General features: G+C 40.0%; 1 pseudogene; it reads right to left on the bottom strand.

Moving 5' to 3' along the window:
* Nucleotides 1-24475: 24475 nt before the first annotated feature.
* LOC115526031 lies at nucleotides 24476-24570 on the bottom strand (annotated as a pseudogene).
* Nucleotides 24571-27210: the final 2640 nt, after the last annotated feature.

The raw sequence follows: 27210 nt of genomic DNA, 5'->3' as shown, positions 1-27210 counted from the left end.
CTTATTTAAGCTACTCTTAAGTGCTGAAGCTATTGCTAGTATTCATAGGTACACCTAATCCCAACCAATATAAGATTTTGATACCTGGAAAAAGGAGGCTACAAGTAAGAGGCCCTAAACTCATAGAATTTGCTTAGTGGAATTGGTTGGGTGGGATAATTCATGGTCTGAGTTATTGCCACCTGAAAACGTATTGTACCTGGACAAAACATTGATGAATGTATCCCCTGCTGTTTCTTAAGAGGCAGATCACATGTCATCTAATGTAGTAACATTAGGGAAAATGTTAAGAATACTAAGAAACTCACATTATTGATTTTTGCCGGCTGCTTCTTGTCACTTTAGCAATGCCCTGAGGAGAAATGAACAATGTCTGTGCTAGCCTTTCTGCACACCACTGTGGGAAGGCATAAGTGAGGCACTCTCTATCCATGGTCAATACCGTAAACGGATTGAGAGTCTAGTAAGCGGGGGCCTTGTAGATCTGAAAAAATAAAATAATTTCCCTCCCAAAACTAGGACATTTATCTTCTAAGGCTTCTCAATAGCAACCTCCACAGAATACAGGACCACAGCTTCTTAAACTACCTTTCATTAAAAGTTCTATGCCAGCGATGCCTGGGTGGCTCAGTCCAACTTCGGCTCAGGTCACGATCTCAAGGGTCCAGGAGTTGAGCCCCGAGTTTGGCTCTGTGCCCACAGCTCAGAGCCTGGAGCCTGCTTCAGATTCTGTGTCTCCCTCTCTCTCTGCCCCTCCCCCATTCACATTCTGTCTCTTTCTCTCTCAAAAATAAATAATAAACATGAAAAAAAAAATTACAAAAGAGTTCCATGCCAGATGAAGGGGGGTCAGCCCAAGAGCAAATTCAAATTAAAGATGGCGCCTCCCCATTCAAGTCCCTCCCCATTCAAGTCCTCAAAAGAGCCTCAACCAGGGAAGCAGCAATAGAAGATTGCATTTTCACAGATGTCCAGACATGTAAAGATACAGATAGACAGGTATATAGATATGGATTATTTATTTACTTACTACAGGAAATTATGCAATCGTGACGGCTGGATGAACCAGCCTACAGTCCCCAGGACGGGTACTGAGGAAGGATAGGCCACCAAGACCACGAGCAGGCTGGAGCCCGAGGAAAGGGAGTGATAGCTGGCGTCCACAGAGGAAGCAGGAGAGCGATTACAAGTTCAGCTGCTACAACAACAGTGACGAGACAGGCCAGCAACGAGATGATGGTGCAGGTCCCAAAACGGAGACAACCCTGCACCTTTCCTCCCGTTTGGGTGATGGGGCAGGAGGAGAGACAAAGATGGGGAATGGATGGGATGGGGAAACCAGCTGACACAATGTGTCACTTGAAAGCTAAAAGCTGAGATGACCTGTTCAGGAAAGGGGCCGGGGCACACACAATTTGTGAAGAAATTATGTTTTTAAAGGAGCCGCAAGCCTGCTATGCAAACACCTATGTCTTTTTTCACATCTAAAACACCCTAGGTCTCCAAACCCACACCCTGAGAAGTCTGATTAGCTCCAGAAAGAGCAAGCTCCCCTGTCCATGTTAGACATGACCGGCCAGGGAGTACAACAGAGGGGAAGAATCTTCCCCCAGGCAGAATCAGGTGCTCACAGAGGAGAAATATGGGGGATCCTCCCAGATCACAGAAACAGAAGCATCCGGAAGGTCAAAAATAATTTCTTCCATGGCCAAAAATGAGGTATTCACCAACACCTCCCTAACAGATTTGGCAGTTGCTAAGGAAGAGTGACAACTTTCCCAAGTAGGAGTTTTGCGTTGTGGTTATCCTGTTCCACCTGTAAAGGTGTATTAGAAGTGGTGGCTGTCGATGACTCGTCTTTGCATCCGTGGGTGATTAAAGAAGACGAGGTTCGACACAGCATCTTTTTTTAATCTTTTTTTAATATATGAAATTTAGTGTCAAATTAGTTTCCATACAACACCCAGTGCTCATCCCAAAAGATGCCCTTTTCAATGCCCATCACCTACCCCCCCTCCCACCTCTCATTAACCCTCAGTTGTTCTCAGTTTTTTTTTTTTTTCCTCATCTGACCCTTTATTTTTTTTTTTTTTATATATGAAATTTATTGACAAATCAGTTTTTAAGATCGACACAGCATCTTAACCAAGCACTGCACATTACCCAGCTATCCGGGAATTTGCGCTGGATGAAATCTTTGGGTAGGTGGGTGAGTAGCCAAGTGGGTTGTCAAGCAACCGAGACAGCTTCTCAATTTCCAAGTGGTAGGATTTACCTAGATCTTGACCTCCCAGAATAAGGTTACGTTTCTTTGACCTACTTGCAACTCAGCGTGGCTAGTAACTGAGCCCTGCTGGATAGGAGGCAAGCGACCGTGTTGGGGATGAACTGTAGCGACGAGAGAGTGATAGTAGCCCAGATTCCTAAGAATGTTTTGTAGAACTGCCTTCACAGCCCTGGCCTGTGAGACCCAGACATTTGTACTTGCCAGAAATTATATCATTCCATTTCTTACGAATGAACATTCTTAGCATGATGTCTCTAAAGATGCAAATATTTGTCCTTTTTCTGTCCACGATTTCTCATCATCCCCTGCCTGCTTCCTTACTAGAAGTTTCACCTACGGTTTTCCTGAAGTGTGTGCCTTTAGTCATCTTTATTTGCCCACCCTGTGGACAGGCACTTATAGCCACTGTGTTGGGATTTCTAGAAAGAGCTTTCGTAGTCATTACCGACAGAGGCAAACACCGATTCAATTCCTTCATCCGGGCTACATTCGCACTGCTAACTTTTGTTGACTCTGTCTTGCCGTGAAGTTTAAGCATGCCTCACGAGTTATACTAACTAAATTGCTCATGAAGAAAACATGGCCCAGGTGGCTTGTACAAGGCTCCTGGTCGTAGGACTTTGAAAACCAAACACGGCTCCACAGACTCCGTTATATTTCAATACTGTCACCGTATTCCAGCTTTCAGACTTCCGAAACATATCTCTCTGTCTTAACTCGCTTTTCCACTTTGACTACTACTGATTCATGCCTTGTGGGACTGCAGACTGTAAGATGCCAGGATCACCAACAAAGATGATCTTTAAGATAATAGAACAAGTGCAGGGCACAAAACTGAGAATTGCACATCAGATATATCAAACTCCAAATGGTGTTATTCCAGCATTTCCAAAATTCTGTCCTAGTGAGAGTTAATGGTAAGATCAAATATAGAATCTATATCAGCCAGATATAGATTATATGTGAAAAGGGAAACTTTGTAACTGAAGAAGTTTAAACAAAAATGTGTTAAATAAGATGTAACAGGTCTTAAAGGTACTACAGTACTAGTTGACTAGTACTGGCCAAGTGTTCTCCGGGGACTGGAGGTACATGTTGTTGGTGTAGGTTACACAACATTTCTCAAAAACTTATAAGACTAAACATCTTTTTTTCCCCCTCAACAGCCCATGTGCTATAAATATTATTGGAAATATGCTGTTGCATTATCAGTAAGATTGACCTGGGGCAACCATGAAGCCAAGGTAGCTGCTTGGATCTTGCAACCCTCGGTGGAGTTTTAGTCGTGGCATGGTTAGCAACTTATTTTTTTTTTTCTGTTCACCGAGTCAGGTTGAACAAATCGGTCTAGTATAGTTAAATTTATTGAGAAATGCTTAAGTTGTAAAAAGTCTGGAAGCGAGTATTAAACTTCAAATCTGACCATCCAGAAAATGGTAAGGCTTAGAAGAGCTTCCAGAACCTTCTGGGGCAGATGACTGTGTTCAGCAAGCGCAGCCCTAGGATATGTAATAAATCACGGACCATTTGACAAAAATGCCAAATGAGGCATGTGATCCCAATAAAACCAAAGACGTCTGAGTTCAAAAGCTGTATGCTCCAGGGACAGACAACAGAGAAAGATATTCACTGACAGAACGTATCTCATGTGTGGCATTATGTGTGAAAGACTGATAAAATTTTTACAGTAAGAGACTGATAAATAGATGGGCTCTAGGCAAAAAATTTTTCTGAAGTTGTGTATTTTCACATAAGACAGGTTTTCCAATGGTATTATTTGACATTTTAAAAATATCAAATTCGTTATGAACTTTGTACAACAGAATAAAACCCTTGTATGAAAAAGGATCCAACCTCACAATAAATTACATCCTGATACCTACCTAATCACTTTATTCCCCATCATCCAACATTTAAAAATCAGGAGCACTTTCTCATTCATGGAGAAGCTCAGAAATAAAACTCACACATGCGTGCGTGCGTGCGTGTGTGTGTGTGTGTTTGCGTCAGGTGAAGAGATGAATTCACCTATTTTATACAATATCAAATATTTACTTATTTGTAATATGTAATCTACAGAATTTTGGTGGATTTTTAGATCAGCAAACCATATTTTTTCTAAACTGTTCATCTCTCCTCAGCATATATGAAGGATTAGAGATCTCATTTCAGCCTGTTGCAATGCAAAGAAAACTTAAAAAAAATAGTCATTTAACAAGCATCCTCCATAAGATATACACAGCAACAAACAAATTGTATGACAAAATTAAGAAGAAAGTCTGATTTTAACACCCTGGTGTTTTGTTGATTATAAATGGTTTACTTATCTCATATTTCTTGGGTTTAGTGACTTACTAGAACCTAGACTTACCTAGACTTACCTAGAACACACAGCATGTATAGGGTCTCCTGGACAGTCTCTAAATACAGAAAGCCCCGACTATTACTATTAACTGGTCTCTAACAGCTCAGCTGCCCCAGTGTTTGGTCTCTCTCTTTCTTCTTTCAATCTCTCTCTCTAGTTATCTCTTTCTCTTTCTCTCCTTTCCCCCAGCAAGTAGCTCATTGCAGTTTCTAATAAACAAGATTTCTCTCACCTGACTTACTCTATAATAGAGAGCTACAAAAGCTCCAAACTTCTCCTTCTTCTTTTCAGACAAAATACCAGAAATTTATTAAATGATCCGTATAAGTTTTGCAAGTGTCTTAAATCTCTCCCCCCCCCTTTTTGTTTAAGTAGCCCCCTCCTCTTTCTGCTTAGACTCATACTGGTTCTGTCCCTTTGGCCACGTGCTGAACACGCCCACGTGCTTTGTGTAAGTTTATCCACACTACACAAGGGAGAAAAATCCAAGTTGTGCAACTTAATGTAAATAGTGCGAAATTTGGTCAATCTGTGTTCTTTGCTGAAGGATTGGAAACATAGCATTCCCCCCTTTCCAGTTGGAAACATAGCATTCCCCCCATTTCATTATTCATTTACCTGAACGTTTTCAATTCCTCTACCCTTCTTTCTCTTGCCAACCCAAATTAGGGGTCTGCTAAGGAGTTTTTATGCTCTCCTTCCAGAAGCCTGCATAATTTGCTCATGGAGGAGGCAGAATGGGCGACATAATTCACTGTTAACTGTGTGTTGTCCCATGAAACACCAAAATTCAATATGCTGATAGAGGCCCAAGTAATAGGAAAAAAGAAAATGCCCCAAGAACTTAAACCCTCCACAACCTGAAAGGATTTCTAATAGCTGAGATCTCATTAAAGATAAGGTTTGCGTGGACAGGCAGCAAAAGCAAGGGAGGCCCCAGACCCTGATTCACAGAGCACCTGTGCCCTTCGTCCCTGAGAGACCTCTAGGCACAGGGTCAGTGGCCAAGGGTACGCAGCACTTTGTTTAAGTCAGAACAAAGAGCTTTGTTCCCCTTTTCCTTATCTGGGCTCCTGGGGCCTGAGTTCTTCTACACAGGTCCTTCACCTCATTGGTTAAAGAACGATAGGGGCTTCTCAGTGGCTCAGTTGGTTGAGCATCAACTTTGACATCACTCCTGGTTCATGAGTTCGAGCCCGCATCCAGCTCCCTGCTGTCAGGGCAGAATTACTTCAGATCCTCTGCCCCCTCTCTCTCTCTGCCCCCCTGCACTCTCTGTCTCAAAAACAAAATAAAAACATTAAAAAATAAAGAACTATAAACATCCGTTAGTGCAAGTAAACCCCCTTGTAGACAAGTGCTGAGAAACCAAGATTCAGGAACAACAAGTTCAATAAACAACTACACACACACACAGCACACACACACACACACACAATCCCAATATGATTGCATTATGTTTCTATGCTCTATGGCTTACTTCTAATTTTTTCTGTCCTCTCAATAAAAAAAAGGGGATATTAATAAAATATGTATGTTATGCTAACTTGATTTCCCAAAACACTTCATATTTCACCACCATTGTCAAACTCTCAGTCCACATGTCCTGCTTTGGCATTCAATGTCTGCACGCATCTGCTCTCAGAAGATTGTGGCCTTAGTCTCAGTCTTTAAATGATCGCCTCTTGTGAATTGGGAAGGCATTTAATTTCCTTAGGATCTAGTGGAATGAAGATGCTTGCTAATGTTTTTACTATGGTATTTTTTGAGCATGCATGGAGCATCTTCTGTGTAAGAAACTCTGTAAACTATATGGAGAGGAAAGTGAGCCAGTGTGATCAGTCCTTGCCTGTACTATGAGCTTGATGTGATACGAGAATCAGAAAGACAACCTGACCAGCACGGTCTGTTATGATCCAGTCTGTCGTCCTAGCTCACTTGACCCTCTATTCTAGGCTAGTCCATCCCATCAGCCCCCGTCACGTGGCCCACAGATAGCTGTCATCTCTATTACCATGTCTGCAACAAAATTCTGAACCCAACATTTTAATTTCCAGTTGGCTTACTTAATTATGTCTAGCATAATCATTATTTGATTATCAAGAATGTGTTGAGGGGCGCATGGGTGGCTCAGTCAGTTAAGTATCTGACTCCCGATTTCAGCTCAAGTCATGATCTCCATGGTTCATGAGTTCAAGCCCCATGTTGGATTCTGTGCCGTTAGCATAAGGAGAGATTCTCTCCTTCTCTCTCTGCCCCCCTTCACTTGCACGTGTGTGCTCTCTCTCTCTCTCAAAATAAATAAATAAACTTAAAAAAATAAAAATAATGTATTGATCCCTTGGCCCCTTTAAGCTTTGAAGTATAGTGTTACCAGATGTACAAAATACTCAACAAAGTAGAGTACCAGTCTATTAAATGGAAAACCAAATTCAGTAGAAAAAATTTTAAATGACAAATTATAGTTCTCTAAAACAACAAAAAATGATAAAATCATAGCAGTGGATTTAAGGAAAAAAATTTAAAAAAAGATTTCAGTACTACAACTGAAAAAGAAAAATCATTATAGAACTTAAAATGTCAAATATATAAAAAGAATGTAGGGACACCTGGGTGGCTCAGTTAAACATCCGACTTCAGTTCAGGAAATGATCTCATGGTTCATGAGTTCGAGCTCTGCATCAGGCTCTGTGCTAACAGCTCGGAGCCTGCAACGTGCTTCGGATTCTCTCTCTACTTTCCCCCACCCCCACTCATGCTCTATCTCTCTCTTCAAAAAGAAATATCATTTAAAAAAATTTTAAAACATAATCCACAACTGTATGTCAATACATTTGCTAATTTAGACAAGAGAGGAAATTTTTTTCCACAAAATATACAAAAACTAGAATAATAAGAAATGAACTGTAATAATCATTCTTTTGTTTAAAATTTGGATCTTTAATTAAGACTTCCATGTGAAAATACTTCAGGCCCGACTGCTTCTGAGGAATTCATCTTCACATTGAAGGAGTAGTATATTCACTTTACATAAAACTCTTCCAGAGAAGAATACAAAAATTGAAAACATATCAACTCCTTTCATAGGAAGAGCGTAAACTGTTCACCCAAATTGGCCAAAATCATTACAAAAAGAGAAATCATGGGACAGTCTTCCTCAGTAGTTCAGAGACAAAAACCCTAAGTGTAATATTTACAAAGAAAACCTCCTGTCACATTTAAGGAAAATCCATGCTGATGAAGTAATTTATTTAGGTTAACACCTTAAAGGGAAAAACTATGGTCACCTCAAGTTCGTAAAAAAATATTTGATGAGAATAAATGCATATTGATGATTAAAATCTTCTCAGTGAACTTAGAACAAAAAGAAATTAAATTCCCTGTACAGCCTTTCTTCTTCCTCTTCCTGAGAGCAAAGTTCATCTATCACTCTATGTTCAACAGAAATGTTACCTCCTATCTAACACTGCCTCAGACCATGTAATCCACAATTGCCTCTGGTTTTTCGAGCTCTTGTTTTCATACAATAAACAGGTTATTTTACTTATTGCTCCCCCCCCAACACACACCACACACACACACACACACACACTTACTTATGTAATACATTTAGTGACATTTAAGTGTCTTGTATTTGCATGGTCTTCCAACTAATGTATCATGTATTTGAGGCGAGGGACTGCAAATAAGGCAGACCTTTAAAAGATAAAGAAATAAAGAATTTATGTCTTCAGTAAATAGATACAAAGTTTGGACTATGTGTTAGGTTCTAGACATATAGTAAGACATGAAGCTTGCCCCCAAGAAATTCAGTCTAATAGAGAAGATAAATATATAAATAGAAATAAATAATAACCCTCATGGGCAAAGACACAGAACAATGCAATAACAGAAAAAAAAAACTATACTTGAGTGATAATATAAGCTTATTTAATGTCATATTTGAATAACACGTTCTAAGATTTTTCTATTTATTATATTTACATTTATTAACTGAATTCATTTAATTGATATCATTAACAACTTACTATGTTCTTGAATAAACAGAAGGATGAGACATAACCCCCCCTGCCCTTATCACAACCAGTCTAATAGAGAAGGGTGGATAATAATGAAATGCATACATTACGGAGATAAGAACAAAGCGATCTGGGAATGAAAAGAACGAATTCACCAGCTCTGTCTGAGGCATCGGGGGAAGAACCCAGCAGTGGCCATCACTTATTCTTTCAAACAATACAAAATGTGTCCCTTCAAAGAGCTGATCCCTGGGCTAAAAGCCAAAGTTAGACCAGTAAACAAAATAGACCTTGAAAGGTAGCAACATTTGATCTGGATTTTTTTTTTCTAATAGTCCCTTTCAAAGGCCGTGTGGTCTGGAGAAACTAGAGATAAGAAGCAGCTGGAGAGCTTAGTGGTGGGAGTGGGCAGGTTCTGCGGCTGGAAAGCCTGCGAATTATTCTGCCCGAGGTGCTCGCTAATTGGTCACTTTGGGCAAATTAATCGTCCAATGTTCCATTTACCTCATCTTTAAAATGTGAATGATGGGGCACCTGGGTGGCTCGGTCATGATCTCAATGGTCCATGGGACAGAGCCGTGCAGTGCTAAGCATGGAGCCTGCTAAGATTCTCTCTCTCTACCCCCCCTGCCCCTCTCACCTATTCTCTCTCTCTCTCCTTCTTCTCTCTCTCTCTAAAAAAAAAAAAAAAAAAAAAGAAGGCAAGGGAGATAGAGAATGCAGTGGGGGAGGGGCAGAAAGAGAGGGGGAGAGAATCCCAAGCAAGCTCTTAACTGTCAGCACAGAGCCCCGTATGGGCTCAAACTCACCAACGTGAGATCATGACCTGAGCCAAAGTCAGATGCTTAATCGGCTGAGCCACCCAGGTGCCCCCCCAAAATAATTTTTTTTGACATGAATGATGATACTCCAGAGCAAATACTACTCGGGTTTGTTTAACTTAAATGCTTTAATACCTGAAAAGTCTATAGCACAGCGACAGGACATAGTAAACTCCTCAGTGCAACGCATATCAGAAACGTAAGTGTTTTTTAGGTAAGAAAATGCACATGATCCATTTTTTTGTTTGAGGAAGATGGTGATGGTTCAGCAGAATAAATAATGGCCTGGGCAAGTAAGGACATTTAAGTAACAGACAGTTGCCAAGTCAGTGGCAATAGAGGCATAAAGAAGAACTTACTCAAGAGGTGTGTCTGAAGTAGGATTATAAAAAGGATGTGCGATGCTTCTCCTGTCGAGTGGGAAGCTTCCCATTCTGCAGTGGGAAGCAGACCAAATATCGATCAGGTTCCTAGGGTCACGTAACAAATCACCACAAACTGAGTTGCTCAGAACAATGGAAGTTTACCTCAGGTTCCTGGAGAAGTCCAAAACCAAATCTGAAGTTGGCAAGATCCACTCCTTCTGGAGACTCTGAGGAAAAAATCTGCCCCATGCCTGTCTCCCAACTTCTGGTGGTGCCAGTATCCTTGGCATCCCTTGGCTTTGGACCCAGCCCTCCAATCTGTGCCTCTGTCTTCACCTGGCGTTCCATCTGTGTTTTTCCAAAGTGGGCCTTCTTACGAGGAGTCGAATCATCAGATACGGGTCCCATCCTAATCCAGTATGACTCATCTCACCTAATCACATCTGAAAGACTCTGTTTCCAAGCAAGGGTCACATCTAAAGTCCTGGCGCACCTGAACAGGGGGCAATACGGGCACCATGCAATGTACAACAGAAGGCGACACTCTTAACAGGTGAATGAGAAGGTTTAAGCCGACGACTTGGAGGATGGCTTCCGCTTTCAACACGCTGAACTTTAGATGCCTACAGCAAATGGCAGTGACTGTGCCCAGCAGGCAGGTGGAATCAGGAGTCAGGGTCCAACGAGCATACGAGTTTGGAGAGAGAGATTTGGAAATCACTAACGTTCAGGAGATAATATTATTTTAGTGAATGCAGGCTTCCTGAGAGAATAGCCAGAATGTGATGAGAAGGAGAACAAGAAAACCTTCCTAAGGTGAAACCTTGCAGTCTTTCAAGTTTCTTAAAATATTAAGGTTTTCTCACACTTTTCTTTGTAACGTGTGAATCACTGATGATGGTTCTATTAAATTTTTAAATCTCTTTATAAGCTCCTATGTTAATACTGCCCATTTTATTAGCCAAAAACCAGAAAGAGAATTTATACATGCTGATAAAAAGGGCACAAACCTCCTTGACATTTAGCATTTAGAATCTATTCATTTATTTTTGAGAGAGAGAGAGAGAGCATGCACGAGAGGGCAGACAGAGGGGGGAGCGGCAGAGAGAGAAGGACAGAGGATCCAAGCAGGCTCCCTGCTGACAGCAGAAAGCCTGATGTGGGGTTTGAACTCATGAACTATGAGATCATGACCTGAGCCAAGCTGGACGCTAACCAGCCTAACTGAGTGGCTAACTGAGCCCACCCAGGCGCTCCATTTAGCATTTTGTTTCTATTCTGATCAAAATTATTTGTCATCTCTTGAATACCTGCAAATGTGTTTCATAAGCTATATTATATTAATTAAGAGGTTCATAGTAAGACTTCATAAGTCTCAGCCTTTACCTTGCTATTTCCCACACTGTAGCAGGTAGAAGTTTCATCATTTTCTATTCTATGCTTTCTAATAAAGGTTTCTGCAGATTATATCACTTCCAAGTCTCATTTCCTATTTCCTTTGGATGAATGCAGTTTTTTCCATTCAATACGTACTTCATCCTATATAAGACTGCGTGTGTATTGGAAAGAATACTATATTTAAAACTAAAGGAAAAAAGACACTTGAATTTCCCCGCAACTACATGATTAACTCACTGTGACACTGATCACGTCACTTGACCTTTCTGTCTCAGCTTTATTCACTAGGAAGTGAAGAAAGTAGTATGCCCGCTGAGTTTACAGATTTCCAGAAATCTTTAATACGATGAAATGTGTTTCCAGTGTTTTCTGTAAAGGGGTATATAAATGAAGTTTCTGTCAAACTGATATTAAGAAGAAGACACAGTTTAAAGGGGTGACCACTAACCAAGAAGGTTCTATAGTGAGAAGAGTGCTCAGACATCACGTAGCTTTGAAATGAGGCGATGGAGTGTGGAATGAGAAGCAAAGATGGCAGAGAAACAGTGCCTTGGGTTCTCTGAAGCGCAGCTCCAATAAAGACTAAGAAACAGCCGAGACTGTAAGAAAAGCACCATTAGATACACCAGTTTGGCAAAAAGCAGAATGGGCTGCCATCCACTCAGAACATCGGTCACACCTTTAAGGTAAGCTGTGTTGTTAGAGATTGCGTCGTGTTGTGCAAATAAAGCTCACAGAGCCACAGCCAGTCAGCAGTCTGCGTAGGAGGACGATGGAACGAGGAATTCTTTTCATCCTCAAGACCCTCCACATCTTCAACTACACTCACCCAACATACGGAGGACTTTAATAAGTAACTATTCAGCCAGAGAAAAGCTGCACAGTAGAGAAAAGTAGACGGAGGCCGGGGGCAAGGTGTAGTCTCCCTCTGATTGAGGAAAGACAGAATGGATGTGATTTTTGTGTGCAGAACCTTAGAAGCAACGTGAGATTCTCAAAAACAGCAAGCGCTAGAGAGCAAACCGGGCCAGGTTGATATATGTGCAAACAGGGCAGGGTGGGTTGTAATGAAGTATAAGAAAAGGTAAAGGGGATGATATAATATTCTTGGTCTCTGTGGAGTTAGTGCATGGGACAATTCCCCGTGCTCCTGCTTTTGTAAGTAGAGCATTACTGGACACAGCCACACTCATGCAAGTATGCATTGTCTGTAGCTGCTTATGCCCCACATGGCGTGGCTGAGGTTTAGGGACAGAGGCCACATGGCCTACAAAGCAAATACATATAATATCTTCCTTTTACAGAAGAAAAATCCCCTAACCTCTGAGTTCGAGGAATGGAAGAAGCAGGATCTTAGAGGGAAGGAGTAAACCCGAACCAAAACACAGAGCAAGAAGTGGGATTTGCAGTTAGGAAGAAAGTTGATTGCAGGAAAGGGCAAACACTTGGGCCACGTGGCGGACAAGACAATCACGACCCGTGCTCTTCGGATTATTGAAAATGAATGAGAGCGGGTCAATAAAATGACAACTCTCCGATGGCCGAGCTTTCAACTCTTCTCAGATTCCATCATCTGTAAAGTAATATTTGGACCAAATGATCTCTGGAGTCCCATTCAGACCTGAGCATCCACGACCGTAAACATATCTGAGGATCCCCAGAGGGAGTGTTTTGCTACCCTGCAGAGGGGTTATGTATTTCATTGTTCCCTTACAAAACCAAACGGGGAGAAGCACTGATGTACATTGTTAAATCTTTTCCATTGAACACACTTTGATGATAAAAGTTAACTCCTGCGGAAAAGGCCCTTTAAAAATCTCAAAGCCTAGAGAAAAATGTGAATTTTGGGAATTCCGTTCACAGCTGTATGTGAATCAGGAGCTTACATGTGTGAAGTGGGTGAACATGATACAAGGGGAAAACGAAAATTTTCAACTTTGATCTCAAGAATTCAAACTCATCATCATCCCTACTTCATCCACACATTCCCCATAAGTTCTGCATCTCCTTGCTATATAAATTACAATATTGTCTATTTAGTGATCCCTGCGAAGAACCCAGGAGTCACTTCTAACGCTTGGTTCTTCCTCTCCTTCTGTAGGAGCTCCCAGGATGTCTGTCCAGCTGCAAAGCTCTCTTAGTGCCAAGGAGAAATCTGACCCCCTCCACCTGCCTGCTACTCCGCGGACCAGGTTTACCCTCATCTTGCTGCTACAACTCCCTCCCTGGCTCACTTCGACCAACACTGGAATCTTCAGTTATCAACTGGCATCTTCAGTTAATCAACCCTTAAATTCATTGCAATCAGAATAAGTGCATACCCCCTTACATGGCTCTCAAGAGCATCATGACTTTGCCCTGTGCTTGCGAAACTCATGTAATCACTCTCCTTCCTCAACCTCTCAGGCACTGGCTATCTTTGCTGCCACCGCGAACTGTATTCTGTCATCTCTGTGTCTTTGGACACGTTGTTTCTCACCTTGGAATGACTTGTCCATACCCCTACCTGTCCATACTCAACTGCCCCATTATTGAGAAATCAACTTAAATGTCATTTCTTCGAGCAAGCTTTCCTAATGCCATGAGGAAAGAGGAAACACCCATATCGAGTAGCCAACGACAACCAGGTACCAACTTACATCATAACATAGCAGTGAAGTGCTGTAATCTCGTATCCCTTGGTTTGTCTCCCAGATGACATTATACTTCCCAAGTACAACATCTGTTTCTTAATTATGATTTTACATCCAGTACCTAAAATAGACTACCTGGCTTGTAGTAGACAATGAAGAAATATTCGTTGAAGAAAGTAGTGAACCAATAAGTCATTGAAATACGTCAACAATAGAAGGTGGGAGTTTTCACTAGAAAATAAAAGGGTGAAAAAAAGAATAGCCTAAAGATTTATACTCTGTGCCCATCATAAGAAACATCGCTATACACAGTGTATGTGTTTAAAATGTAACTGTGAATTCATCACAATGATTCTACTATATTTTGTCATATTTGAAATGCTCTCAGAATGGGAAAAAGAAATGATCCAATGTCAGTCCTCAAGCAGGCAGTCCAAACACAAACACATGGACACAAAATCATGTATGAGTTCGTACAAAAATCCCCAAGAATTTGACACCAGTTAGGAAACTTGAAAACAATACCAAAACACACCATCCACTGACAGGAGTCAATGGACCACTGACACCTGATAGTCCAATGAAACCCACTGTGTTGTTTCAATCCTTCATTTCTGTGGTATTAGCCAGGAGGAGTCAGGGAGCAAGGAAGGGGGAAGGGGCAAAATACTCTATATGTACCAAGCTTTATTATTATCATTTTGGGGCCATAGATTCCTTTGGAAGTCTGGCAAATTCTATGAACCTCATCACAAACATTATTTTGGAATGCATAAAAATAACACCCATGAGAATGTAAACCCAATTACATTGCAATCCTGCTCTTAACCCTAAATTAGGTCCTACTTTGATATGTAATTATCTTAAATAAGAACAACCTTGTTTTTTTTTTTTTTTAATTTTTTTTCAACGTTTATTTATTTTTGGGACAGAGAGAGACAGAGCATGAACGGGGGAGGGGCAGAGAGAGAGGGAGACACAGAATCGGAAACAGGCTCCAGGCTCCGAGCCGTCAGCCCAGAGCCTGACGCGGGGCTCGAACTCGCGGACCGCGACATCGTGACCTGGCTGAAGTCGGACGCTAACCGACTGCGCCACCCAGGCGCCCCCAACCTTGTTTTTTGAGTCAACGATTAATAATGTACATGAAGTGTACAAATGAGGTATTTCGCTTCTCCGCATCGTTAAATCTGTCGGGGCGGGGGTGGGGGTGTTGTCACTAATCCTAAGAGATTGTAATGCAAACAGTCGCATACTGTTTCCAGTTATCAACAGCAATACAAAGGTTCTTGAATGCATTGCAAAGGCTTTATATGATGTGTCAGGGTAACAGATAATATAACAATTCATCTCCATGAATTGAGGAAAAGTCTGTATGCTTTTCTCTACCTGTGCTAGATACTACTATTATTTTGCTGACTTAAAATTTGTTCCTTGATATTGATATCATATGCAATTCTAGTAAATTACAAGTATGTATGCGTAGTTACTCAAATTAGACACACGTAAGTATAATATAATTGATTATATTAAAATGTAGAGGAACCACTGATTAGTCACATCAAAATAAATAAAGTTAGATCACCCTGCGCGATATATCAAAACACAAGTTTCAATGAATTATAGCAGTGAGTGTAAAATTACAGTTAAAAGAAAATAAAAATACAAGTAAGTAATAAGTGTACATCTACCCATCTGATGGAAAATATCAAATTGTAGTAGACAATGAAGCAAAGGCTTGAACAAAGCCTTATGAGCAAAGGCTTGAACATAAAGAAAGAGCTGATAGAGCTAACAATGTTTTTTAAAAGAAATAGTTGCTTAAAATGCAAAAATTAAAACCAGATTTGGTACATCATTTAAAGAGTACACAGTGTATTCTGCTTAAAACAAAAAGAAATCTGACAACCATTAAAAAAAGTAATGAGACAACCAACAAAGCAAGTGAGGAACCAAACAGACAATTCACGAAGAAGTACCCATGCACATAATTTTAAGTTTCATCTTGATAAATTTTTAAAACTTCAAATTAAAAATGAAGTTTACTGAAAATGTTGAAAATGAGAATGATAGGTAAAAATATGATCAAAGTAAAATACACCGTCAACATAACTAGAATTTTTTTTCTTTTCTGTTTTTAAATTTTAAAACTTATTTTATTAAGTGTAATGAGCACCCCTACAGTGTTATGTTAGTTCAGGTATACATGATAGTGATTCAACAATTCTACACATTATTCAGTGTTCATCATGATAAGTGTACTCTTAATCCTTTTATTTTTAGCTTCTTAACTATACGTATCTTTTCTTTCCACACCTAATTAAAAAAGCTTTGGAACTCCTTGAAGTCTAAGCGGACCAATGTGCTGTGATCATTGCTGCTGTATCTAAATAACTTTGAACTTGAGGCTTTTAATGTATCATACTAAAGCAAAAACTGTCTGATTTAAAAAAAAAAAACTGAAGTAGGGGCACCTGGGTGGCTCAGTCAGTTGAGGGTCTGACTTTCGGCTCAGGTCATGATCTCGCAGCTCATGGGTTCAAGCCCCACCTCGGGCTCTGTGCTGACGGCTCAGAGCCTAGAGCCTGCTTCAGATCTGCGTATCCCTCTCTCTCAGCCCCTCCCCAACTCACAATCTGTCTCTCTCTCAAAAATAAAAAAAGCATTTTAAAAAAATTAAAAAGAAACTGAAGTCAATGTTTGTCTCAGACAATTAAAAACAAAACTGATTTTCACAATTGGTATAGAAAAGAAGAGACAATATATATGTTGGTAGGGCTAATTTGACCACATGTGCGATGCATTAAAAATATTAACTCAGTCACAACTTATCCTAAGGGAATAATCAGAGATGTACAAAAAGAAGTTATGAGCAAAGATATTCATCTCCAAAAGAAAGAATATATAAAGAACTTCTAAAAAAGAAGAAAATATGCTTATTATATTTTATGTGTAAAGAGTAATTTGAAAAGCAAAAATGCATAGGTAGAAGTATATGTATGTAGAAAAAAGCTTGAAAAGATGACACACCAGATTTTCAAGGGAGCACTCTGCTTTCAATCAGGAAGACTTACCCTCCCACTTGAGACAACTAAATATTAAAGCAAAACACATAAAAAAACAGCCCTCAAGGCTTTAGATGCTAGAGAAGGCAGGGCAGAGATTTCTAAGAAATAAGAATGGGGAAGTAGACAAGGCGAGCCGGGAGACTGGTCCCACTTGCTTCTTGGAGGAAGTTTCCAGCCCACAGTGTGAGGAAGGGAGACACGGTCAGAACCAGGAGTCAAGGAGCCGATAGGGGGAGTCCAGCAGAAGCAGGGCAGACAGACTTCTCAGGACGCAGGACAGGAGAAAGTTGCACAGGGAAGAAAACTCCAGAGTTCTGCAGAGGGCCTTCCTCAACAGTTAGGTTGACCACTGTGATCAGCATGTGCACATGACACGAGGCAAATACTGAAACATGGAAGAATCAACGGGAACAGTTCCTGGACGGTCAGAAGAATAAGTGCTAGTTGGAGGGAATTGATGAGAGTCCTGAGAAGGATTTTGCCCCAGAAGAGGAGTTAATTCCACAGAAAATGAAGATCTGGTTCTATGTAACAAATCCTTAAAGAAAGATATAAAAGAACCAAGCTTTTCTCAACTGACATACCCTGTCTAGTACCGAGCTCAAGAGTACTTGCAGCATAAAATACGTGCAGAAGCACAGAATGTTCCTCTTGTTCAGCATCCATTCAGAAATTACAGAAGTACATAAAAGGTAGGAAAGGATCAACCTATAATGAGGTAAAAAGTCAGTCCATTGAAACAGATCCAGGAACAACAGAACTAACAGAATTGGTAGACAAGAACATTAAACAGCTTGTATCGCCACATCTCAAATGGTAGAGAAAGAATAAACATTTCGGCAGACTCATGGGGATATAAAAGACCGAACTTGAATTTCTGAGGTAGAAATGGCAATGTCTGGGAAGAAAAACGCTGTGCTTGAGACTAATGGCAGATTAATACGGCCAAGGAAAAGGTTAGTAAACCTGATGGCTAGCTTTCTTAGCTTCAGACTGTTGTCATAATGAATGACACAAGACTCAGTGACTCACTGAACGTGCTGTATTGTTATCGCATAGTTTTGTCCATCAGGGGACCAACACACTTTTCACTGGGTAAAATCCAGGTGTTGGAAGGGCTGCTTTCCTTCTGGAAGTTTTCAGGAATCTGTTTCCTTGCCTTTTCGGGCTTCTAGAAGCTGCTCTCATTTCTGGCTGCTGGGTTTCTCCAGCCATCGTCAAATCCAGAAACTGTGTCCCGTGCATCTCACGTTTCTTGGCTATTCTTCTGCCTCCTCCTTCTTCTTTTCAGAGCTCATGTGGTTAGAAGTGAGCTTCCCCAGATAAACCAGGACAGTCACCCTATTTTAGCTCATCTAATAGCAATACGAGATCGATCAACACTAAATACAAAATTAGGAAAAACGAAATGTCTCAAATGACTTCAGCTTCCTCCTTAAGAAATGAAAAGTGAGGATTAAGGTAAACCCAAAGTAATCAGAAGAAAGAAAAGAAAATAGATCATAGTATAAATCAATAAAAATCAAAATATACAAATGTATATTGCATACATCCTATATAATATATTTGCACATTATATTTAATTATATTATTTTCTACTCAGTATTTTTAATAGAAGAAATACCACATCCATATTTTCAGAATTTCACACAATATTTTTAAATCTCCAGGCTAATAGATTGAAAACAAAGATTACTCCCTAACAGAGGGCAAGCAGTCCCCAATATTGAGATGTAATTATCACAAAAATCTCCAACGAAGAAATCAAATTTAAGAACAAAACAATTGAGCAAGCAAAGAAAACCAGAGACAAACAAAAAAACCCAGGACTCTTAAATACAGAGAACAAATGGTGGTTGCCAGAGGGATGTGGGGCACTGAAATAGATGAAGGGGTTAAGAGTATACTTACCGTCATGATCACTGAGAAATACAGAATTGTTGAACTATTGTACTGTACAAATATGTACTAACTGTACATGTATAATGTACATGATGTGTACATTATGCTGTACATCATAGGAAACTAACGTAATACTGTATGTCAATTATACTTGAATAATTTTTTTTTTTTTTTTAAGAAAGCCAACAAGCAAAGAAATCAAAACCAATTCTAAGGGAGGAAGAGAATATTCTTTATCAGGGCCGTCTTTCAGAGGGGTGCGCAATGTAACAGCCTCTGGGCATCCATTTACGAATTCCACACCCGTGTATTAAGCACCTGCTTACTATGAATGACGGAGTGCACGGAGACGAAGCTGGAGCAGGGAACAAGAAGTGTGTTTCTTTGTTAAGCAGATAAAGATGTCGTGTTGCTGCTAACAGCATCTGAACCACTCTCCAGGGTGTTCTTCTCACCTTCACCTGAGAATCACACTGTGCACATCAGTTGGTGAAGTTTTTCCGAAATGCCTCCCCTGTGCAAGGGGTGGTTCTGTGACAACCATTGCCACACCCTTCTCTTCCCCAGGGCGCAGAGACGCATGTGTGCTGGGGATAGAGCAGGGGAGGCAGGATCTTGCCAGAAACGTTGCTTCTTCCTGTATTCAGACCTACCTAGGGGTCTGGCTCATAATACCAGACACAATTGCATGTAGCGGCCTTCCTTGTACCTCATAAATCCTATGGCTTTTTTCTCCAGTTGGCTATCTTTTGGAAGCCAGGAAAAAAAAATATTCAATAAGCTTTGACTATCTCCTCATCTCAATTCTGGTCTGAGTTAATTTTCTATCATGAGGTTCCTTGGCTGTATTTACATCAGTGGACTATGCAGACATTCTTCGTCCCTGAACCTAACTCAAGTGGTAGAAAGTTCCCTGCATATGCTCCACGGCAGTTAAGAGGTTGAAATGGTGTATTTCGAAGACATCTAGAGAAGAGCGTGGCCTGAACCCAGCAGCTAGCATAATTGTCAATGCCATATCCCCAACCACTATTAAATAGAACTTGTGTGTTCCCACTAAATTGTGCAGTCTTTTAGGGCTGTATCTCACTTATTTCTGTACCTTTTGCACTTTGAAGAATAACTCATGTAGGAAATAGACAGTAGATGCTTATTAACTAAGTGACAATGGTCACCAATTTCATCCAGAGGTTTTGAACTTTATCCAGGTTTTACCAAGCATGCCTGCCAAATAAAATGCTCTCCCTTTCTAACTTCAGAAATCGTAGGGAGGATATTCGCCAAGGCTAACTAAAGGGGGATTGTGAATCTCTTTTTCATAGTTCAGGCTAGAGAAACACAGCGTCTTTCGTTTTTCTCTCTGAGTCCTTTAGGTATTTGTGATTATTTAAAGTGAGTTCAATCCGGGCACCTCAGAGCTCTTCTGAGAATTTTCACATGTAAAATTAGATCATTTTGGTAAGGAATTTACAGGCCAACACTTATGCTTAAAATGGAATTCCTTTCAAGAATTGTTTTTTAATAGTGTACAAATATAAGAAAAACTCAAAGTAGACAACATCATGGTGATAACTGGGGTCCCCGTTTTCCATAGCAAGAAATGTTTTGTTTTCTTCTTCTTTTTGTCTTTAACAATTCTATTTATTTATGGCATCATGCTCACAAACACTTATTTATGTATGTATCTGTTCTCATATCTGCTTTTTTGAAACATAAGCTGAAGAAACACTTTAAAGTTTCCTTGAGCTGTTTGTGTGTGGTGTGTGTGTGTGTGTGTGTGTGTGTGTGTTTTACTGTTTTTGTGGACACTTGTAAAGATTCAAACACCGTTTTCCCTCAGAGTTGCCTAGTTAGAGTAACCTCATGAATAAGGTCGTTTACAACACCTGTGTCCTTCAAAAGTTTCTCCAGGGGCGCCTGGGTGGCTCAGTCGGTTGAGCGTCCAACTCCGGCTCAGGTCATGATCTCACGGTTCGTGGGTTCGAGCCCCGCATCGGGCTCTGTGCTGACGGCTCAGAGCCTGGAGCCTGCTTTGGATTCTGTGTCTCCCTCTCTCTGTGTTCCACGCCCATTCGTGCTCTGTCTCTGTCTCTCTCTCTCTTCAAAAATAATAAAACATTAAAAAATTAAAAAAAAAAAAGCTTCTCCAGCAGGATTTTCTCAAGAACTCCAAATAATGGGACCATCACGATGCTTTGCGAGCTCCTTTAAAAGGGGAAGGGGCTATTGTTACTAATGGCCCCAGGAGTGGTCCTGGTGATGTGTCATACTGGCTCTATGAAGGAACTTGTGCTTAAACACAAACAGGTATTGTCTCAATGGAGTTCCAAGGCTAACTAGCATGAGCCTTCATATCACCAGATACACAGAAATTAATCTGACCAGTTTCCAATGGTACTTCCCATTCATAAGTTCTTAGTACTACCACTGCTTAGATCGCTTGCCTTTTACTACCACATCTGTCTCAGTGGGGCAAGCTGGAAATGAGATACAGTGTCAGCTGCCCCTGCTGACAGGGAGCAGCTGGATGTGATGTGCTCTCCTTGCAGTTAATTTATTCCAACTTGGTACCTAATATATACCTCGCCCCTTCTCTTATCCACCTGCTAATGACGCTTACCGCTCAAAGAACAGCTCGAAATTCTGATTTTCTAATTTGCTAAAGAACATCACATTCGTCCCTTAACTTGTATCTCCACAGAAGTATGGCATTCAATTTCAATATTAATATAATGTTTTAACGCTTTGGCTTGGGACACTTCTGTTTTAATAACAGCACTATTTCCATGACTAAAATTTTCTTGACAATTAAAAAAACAAGATACTAAAATTGCTTGAAGTTACAGTCACAAAACATGACAGAGATGTCAAATTAAAATAAATTCAATTCAATTTGTACCTCAAAAGGGGGCCTGGAGATCGGATTCATTTAGAATTGTAGGCAGAAGTACGTGGAATAACGCGGCGTAGATTTATTCAGGGATCGAAGATCAGAGCCCCTGGTTACAGACACTGAACACTGGCTTTACTTTCACTGTCTTTGATCAGATCTATAAGAAATTTTAGGATTTAGTGAGATGTTTAAACTCATCCCCCAAATCAATACTTTGTGGGGGGGGAGGAATTATAAGTAGAAAATGACAAATGCATTATGATTTCTAGAACCAACACATTTCAACAAAATTAGAAAAGTTTTATTTATTTTTGAGAGAGACAGAGACAGAGACAGAGCACGAGCAGGGGAGGGGCAGAGAGAGAGGGAGGCACAGAATCTGAAACAGGCTGCAGGCTCTGAGCTGTCAGCACAGAGCCTGATGCGGGCCTGAACCCACGAACTGTGAGATCATGACCTGAGCCGAAGTCGAACGTTTAACTGACCGAGCCACCCAGGCGCCCAGAAAATTTTAAATAGATATTTTAAAATGTTTAGAGTCAGGAAATAAGAGATTATCTATCTAAGACTCCTTCGTTTTTAAAGGCTTTTGCTTTTAGTCAATATCAATGGCAAATGTAAGCCGTATTGGTAGCTGTTTTTTTAAGAAAATAAAGTATGAAATTTCAAAGGTAAACACTTCCCCAGAACTCTAACGTGGAAATCTAATTATGTACGTGGACATCCATAACTGTCATATAAGCATGCTATTATAAATCAGAACAGTGTTAAAACAATGATCCTAAAATATCCTGTAAATACTAAAATATTCACATTAGAAGAAAGATCATAGGTATCTGACATAAATGGCAAGATTTGTTTTTTCTTTGGGGACTAAAACATCTCTACATATTTGTATTTTGCACATGAACTTTGAGGCTATAAATTATAAAGCACAAACCGGTGGAAAGTCTAACTGTATGATTAAGAAACTAAACTAGTTTGCATTTAAGAAGGAATTTGAATTTTGTAGACCTTACAGAATTATATATTCTGCAAAAGTTTGTGGCATACACACACATCCACATACACAACCAGTTATTTTAATGATGTCTTAAATCCCAATAGAAATACTGAAGGAAATAGTGGTGGTCAGAGCTGAAACTGACCCAGAGGAGCAGGAGGAGGAATTTGTAAAGATATGACTGTTCCCAAGACCTCCAACTTTGAAAAGAGGAATTAATGGCTATAAAGGATATATGACAGCAGAATTTCTCAAACATTTGGCACATTATTTGTCCCAAACCACAAAATGATGTGTAAGCACTTCAGGAAAATCTCAGAAGTAAAAGAAAATGGTTCCTACTTGCTAAAGAAAAAAAAAAAGGATCTCACAATTTGTCACCTTGGAAAGATTCCATTTCATTTTTTGCGAAATTTGTTTTTTAAGTGTGAAGAGCAGAAATTCCCTTCACACTCCAGAGTGTGTACCCTTCACCTCATAGTCACAGAATAATTCACAGGAGAATATATGTCGTATATTATATATTACCAATGTATATGGTGAAAGGGCTTGGAATATTTTCTTGGATAGTTTTATTTATTTCGTATCTGTTAAAAGTAGAGTTCCTTTTAAAATACAATAGAAGGACAAGAGCCTAACTGATGCTGATGATTGGTTTTCCGTGTCACCATCCAAGAGCAGTGTCTCGTACAGCCCTATTCAACCACAGCCACACCCAAATTTAATGACTCTGTAGAACCCCACAGCATGCATTTCCTTGCAGGTTAATTTCTGGGGCTACATACTTTAACCTGACTCCTAAAAACGCATTATCTATCTTCTACCTTCTTGTGTCATATTTATTCTTATAAGACAAATCATACTTTAAATGACACGGGTTATTGAAAAATAAATGAACAGATCATACATCGATATACTCATAACTTCCTAAAATCGGTAGAGACTGTGGCAACATGATGTCAGTTTCCTGAAATTTGAAAATAGATAGCATACTGACCCCCCCATTTCTCAACTCTGAGCACACTAATCATTTATTACACGCGATTTACCACCTTACCGTATACACTCTCACCCTCTTGTTTCTTGTGTGTTTTAATGTAAATAAATTATCGTGTTGAAAGCTTCTTGCAGAAGGGAATTCAATCTCCCACCTCATTTTATACTGGTCATGGTGTCTAGGAGACTGGATGACACAAAGCGATAGCTCAATAATACCTGTGGTTGGCTGCTGTGATTGAAGAAGGTATGCCCAAATGGAATTCTTTATGAATGGCATTCCTCTCCCAAGGTCAGCGTGCATGACACCTTCTTCCATGTACACAGTGCCTTCTGGGTAGCTCGCACAAAAAGAATAACGTTATTCCTAAATTCCACCCTCTTCATCGATTCGTCCCAGCACCTTACCTATACACACACATTTACACACGCGCACATACACACACGTGAAAAAATACCATGGAAACATGCAAAGTGTTTGTTTTTGGTTTATTATTTTGGTCACGTGTTCAATGCTTTACCCTGTGAATAACAGTTGTTGTTTTGTTTTGTTTTGTTTTGTTTTTGTTTTTTTAAAGGAGAGGAATGGGGAACCTGGGTGGCTCAATCAGTTAAGCAATCGACTTTGGCTCAGGTCATGATCTTGCTGTTGTGAGTTCGAGCCTTGTGTCGGGCTCTGTGCTGACAGCTCAGAGCTTGGAGCCTGCTTTGGATTTGTGTCTCCCTCTCTCTCTCTCTCTCAAAAATAAATCAACATTAAACATTCAGAGAAACTTCTCTAGTAACGAACTATAGAAATGATCCCTGAAAGTATAGTCTTAAAAATAAATTAACATTAAGATGAAAGGAGAGTAAGAAAGGCTGTTCTGAGTTAATGAATAATGTTAACAAAATTATGAATGTGACAATCATACCTTAATTTAAAAAACACTGACGTTCTTTCTGAACTAGTTACCAGAGGAATACCCTTCTTATTTGGGCCTCTCCAAGGTCATTACTTTGGAGGCAAAGAAAAGCCAAATAATTTGTGTTGGAATTTTAGTAAATCTCAGTAATTTCCCTCACCACCCATTGTCTAGGACAATCCATCATTGTGACTCATACAACTACAATTCATTTATTGATGCTCTTATGTTCAGAGTTTTTAAAAAAATTATCAGAAAACATCTCTCTAGGCATTTTTTTTTCAAAAAATCTGTTGCATTAGACTATGTCAAATATTTGATTGAAACAAATGACATTTCCATATAACATATAAAATGTGTGCATTGTTACTTCACTTCATGATGTGACACATGACCACGATGTGATGGTCATCATAACCCATAGCTGAAAGTACTCCATCCTCTAATAGCCCAGCCAATCGGCCATGAAGCATTTCAGCCAAACAGAACCTTGTAAAGTCCTCAGGTCTCTCTGGCTGCACATGGAGTTGTTTGTTTTTATCAGATGTTAAAACTTGGTCTCTGTCACAGGGTGGAATTCAAGATAAAATAAAAGCTTAATTATTCTTAGTGAATGCACAAAAATAAAATAACCAGGTAATGCTCCTAATGAAATATTCATAAACGGGAACGCATTAAAGGTGTAAAATATAAATCAGGTTATGCAAAACACACACAGAAACACTTGTTCATGCATACACACAGTTGATCTTGAAAATATGCAAGCTTTCAGGGTGCCTGGGTGGCTCAGTTGGTTAAGCGTCCTACTTCTTGGCTCAGGTCATAATCTCATGGTTCCATAAGTTCGAGTCCTATGTAGGGCTCTGGGCTGACAACATGGAGCCTGCTTGGGATTCTTTCTCTCTCTCCCTCTCTCGCTGCCCCTTCCCACTGGTTCTCACTCCTCTCTCTCTCTTGTTCTCTTTCTTTCACTTGCTTTCTTTCAAAATAAATAAACTTAAACAAGAAAGGAAATAAATGCTCCGTGACAGATTGCCAATGCCTCCTATATGAAATTCATAAAAATCACCAGATAGACATTTTTAAAAGTAAACAAATGAATACAGGGTTGGGACTGAAAAGAAAGAAAACTCTGGGTCAACCAGAAACTATAGGGGTGCCTGGGTGGCTCAGTTGGTTAAGCGTCCAACTTCTCGGCTCAGGTCATGATCTCATGGTTCACAAGTTCAAGCTCCACATGGAACTCTGTGCTGACAGCTCAGAGCCTGGCACCTGCTTCAGATTCTGTGTCTCCCTCTCTCTCTCTGTCCCTCCCCTGATCATGCTCTCTCTCTCTCTCTCTCTCAAACAAACATTAATACAAATTATTTTTAAATAAAATATGCAATTTTCCTCATTTGCGACTACTCCTCAAGCTCTAACTAGCTCTAGACCTGCTTCTGGTAACATGAAGGTGGACCATTAGAAGAAAGAAATAAGTAGCATGTGTCCATTCACTGCCTGGTAGCATAACACACAGAAGCCTCGGATTTCAAACAAAAAAGAAAATGTCCACCTCCGGAAAACAATCTCAAAATATAAAATACCTACTCTGAAAAAAAATCACCGCAGTCAAACTGAGACAGGGAAATCACGAGGCACACCAACAAGTCCAAGCGGTGTTCCCAGGAGACGGCATAAAGCTGGGATATACACGGACACATGTTCATTCGAGCAGGGCATAGAACACCCCATCTCCAGCAGACGCCTCTGTTTCCAGTCTGTTCCCCGATAGGTGTAAGGCATCAGAGAAAAGAAAAATGCCTTGTTCTCTTCTTCATGCAGATAAGTATACCCAGTGCACCTCTAACTCCATAAAACTTTGCTTTTCCCATGACTACATTTGAGTTCTGGAATAACTTATCCCCAATGCAGTCATCCAGTCTCTGACATTCATAGCCCGGCGTTTGTACAGCCAACCACAGTAAAGTGGATATCAGGACCAGTTTCTAACTGAGATTATTCCCAACTGTTATATTCTGCTTGACGATCCCTATATTTTGTAATGACTTTCATGGCATACCCACACTCATAAGTAAATATATTTACAAAATCATTAACACGATAACAATTCAACTAAGGTAACGTGACATGAAAACTGGCAGCATGAATCCTGTGTTTTAGAAGCCACAAAAGTAAGAATCAAAATATTCCTCAGGATTTTTTAACAATTTTTTTAATATTTATTTATTCTTAAGAGAGAGAAAGAGAGGGGAGGGCAGAGAGAGGGAGACATATAATCTGAAGCAGCCTCCAGGCTCTGAGCCATCAGCACAGAGCCCGATGCAGGGCTTGAATCCACAAATTGTGAGATCATGACCTGAGCCAAAGTTGGACGCTTAACCGACTGAGCCACCCAGGAGTCCCTCTTCAGGTTTTTGCTTTTTTTTTTTTTTTTTTATTCAGGGAATTTTAAAATGTTAAATGTGGTACAAGAGCTATTTATCAAACTTGTTTCCAAAACATTTAGACATTGAATAACAGAATGCTGTCAAAGTAATTAGTAGAATGGTAGA

Source organism: Lynx canadensis, chromosome A1, assembly GCF_007474595.2.
Source record: "Lynx canadensis isolate LIC74 chromosome A1, mLynCan4.pri.v2, whole genome shotgun sequence".
NCBI lineage: Eukaryota > Metazoa > Chordata > Mammalia > Carnivora > Felidae > Lynx > Lynx canadensis.
Note: the sequence above shows the minus strand (reverse complement) of the source record. Positions and strands in the feature narration are given on the sequence as shown.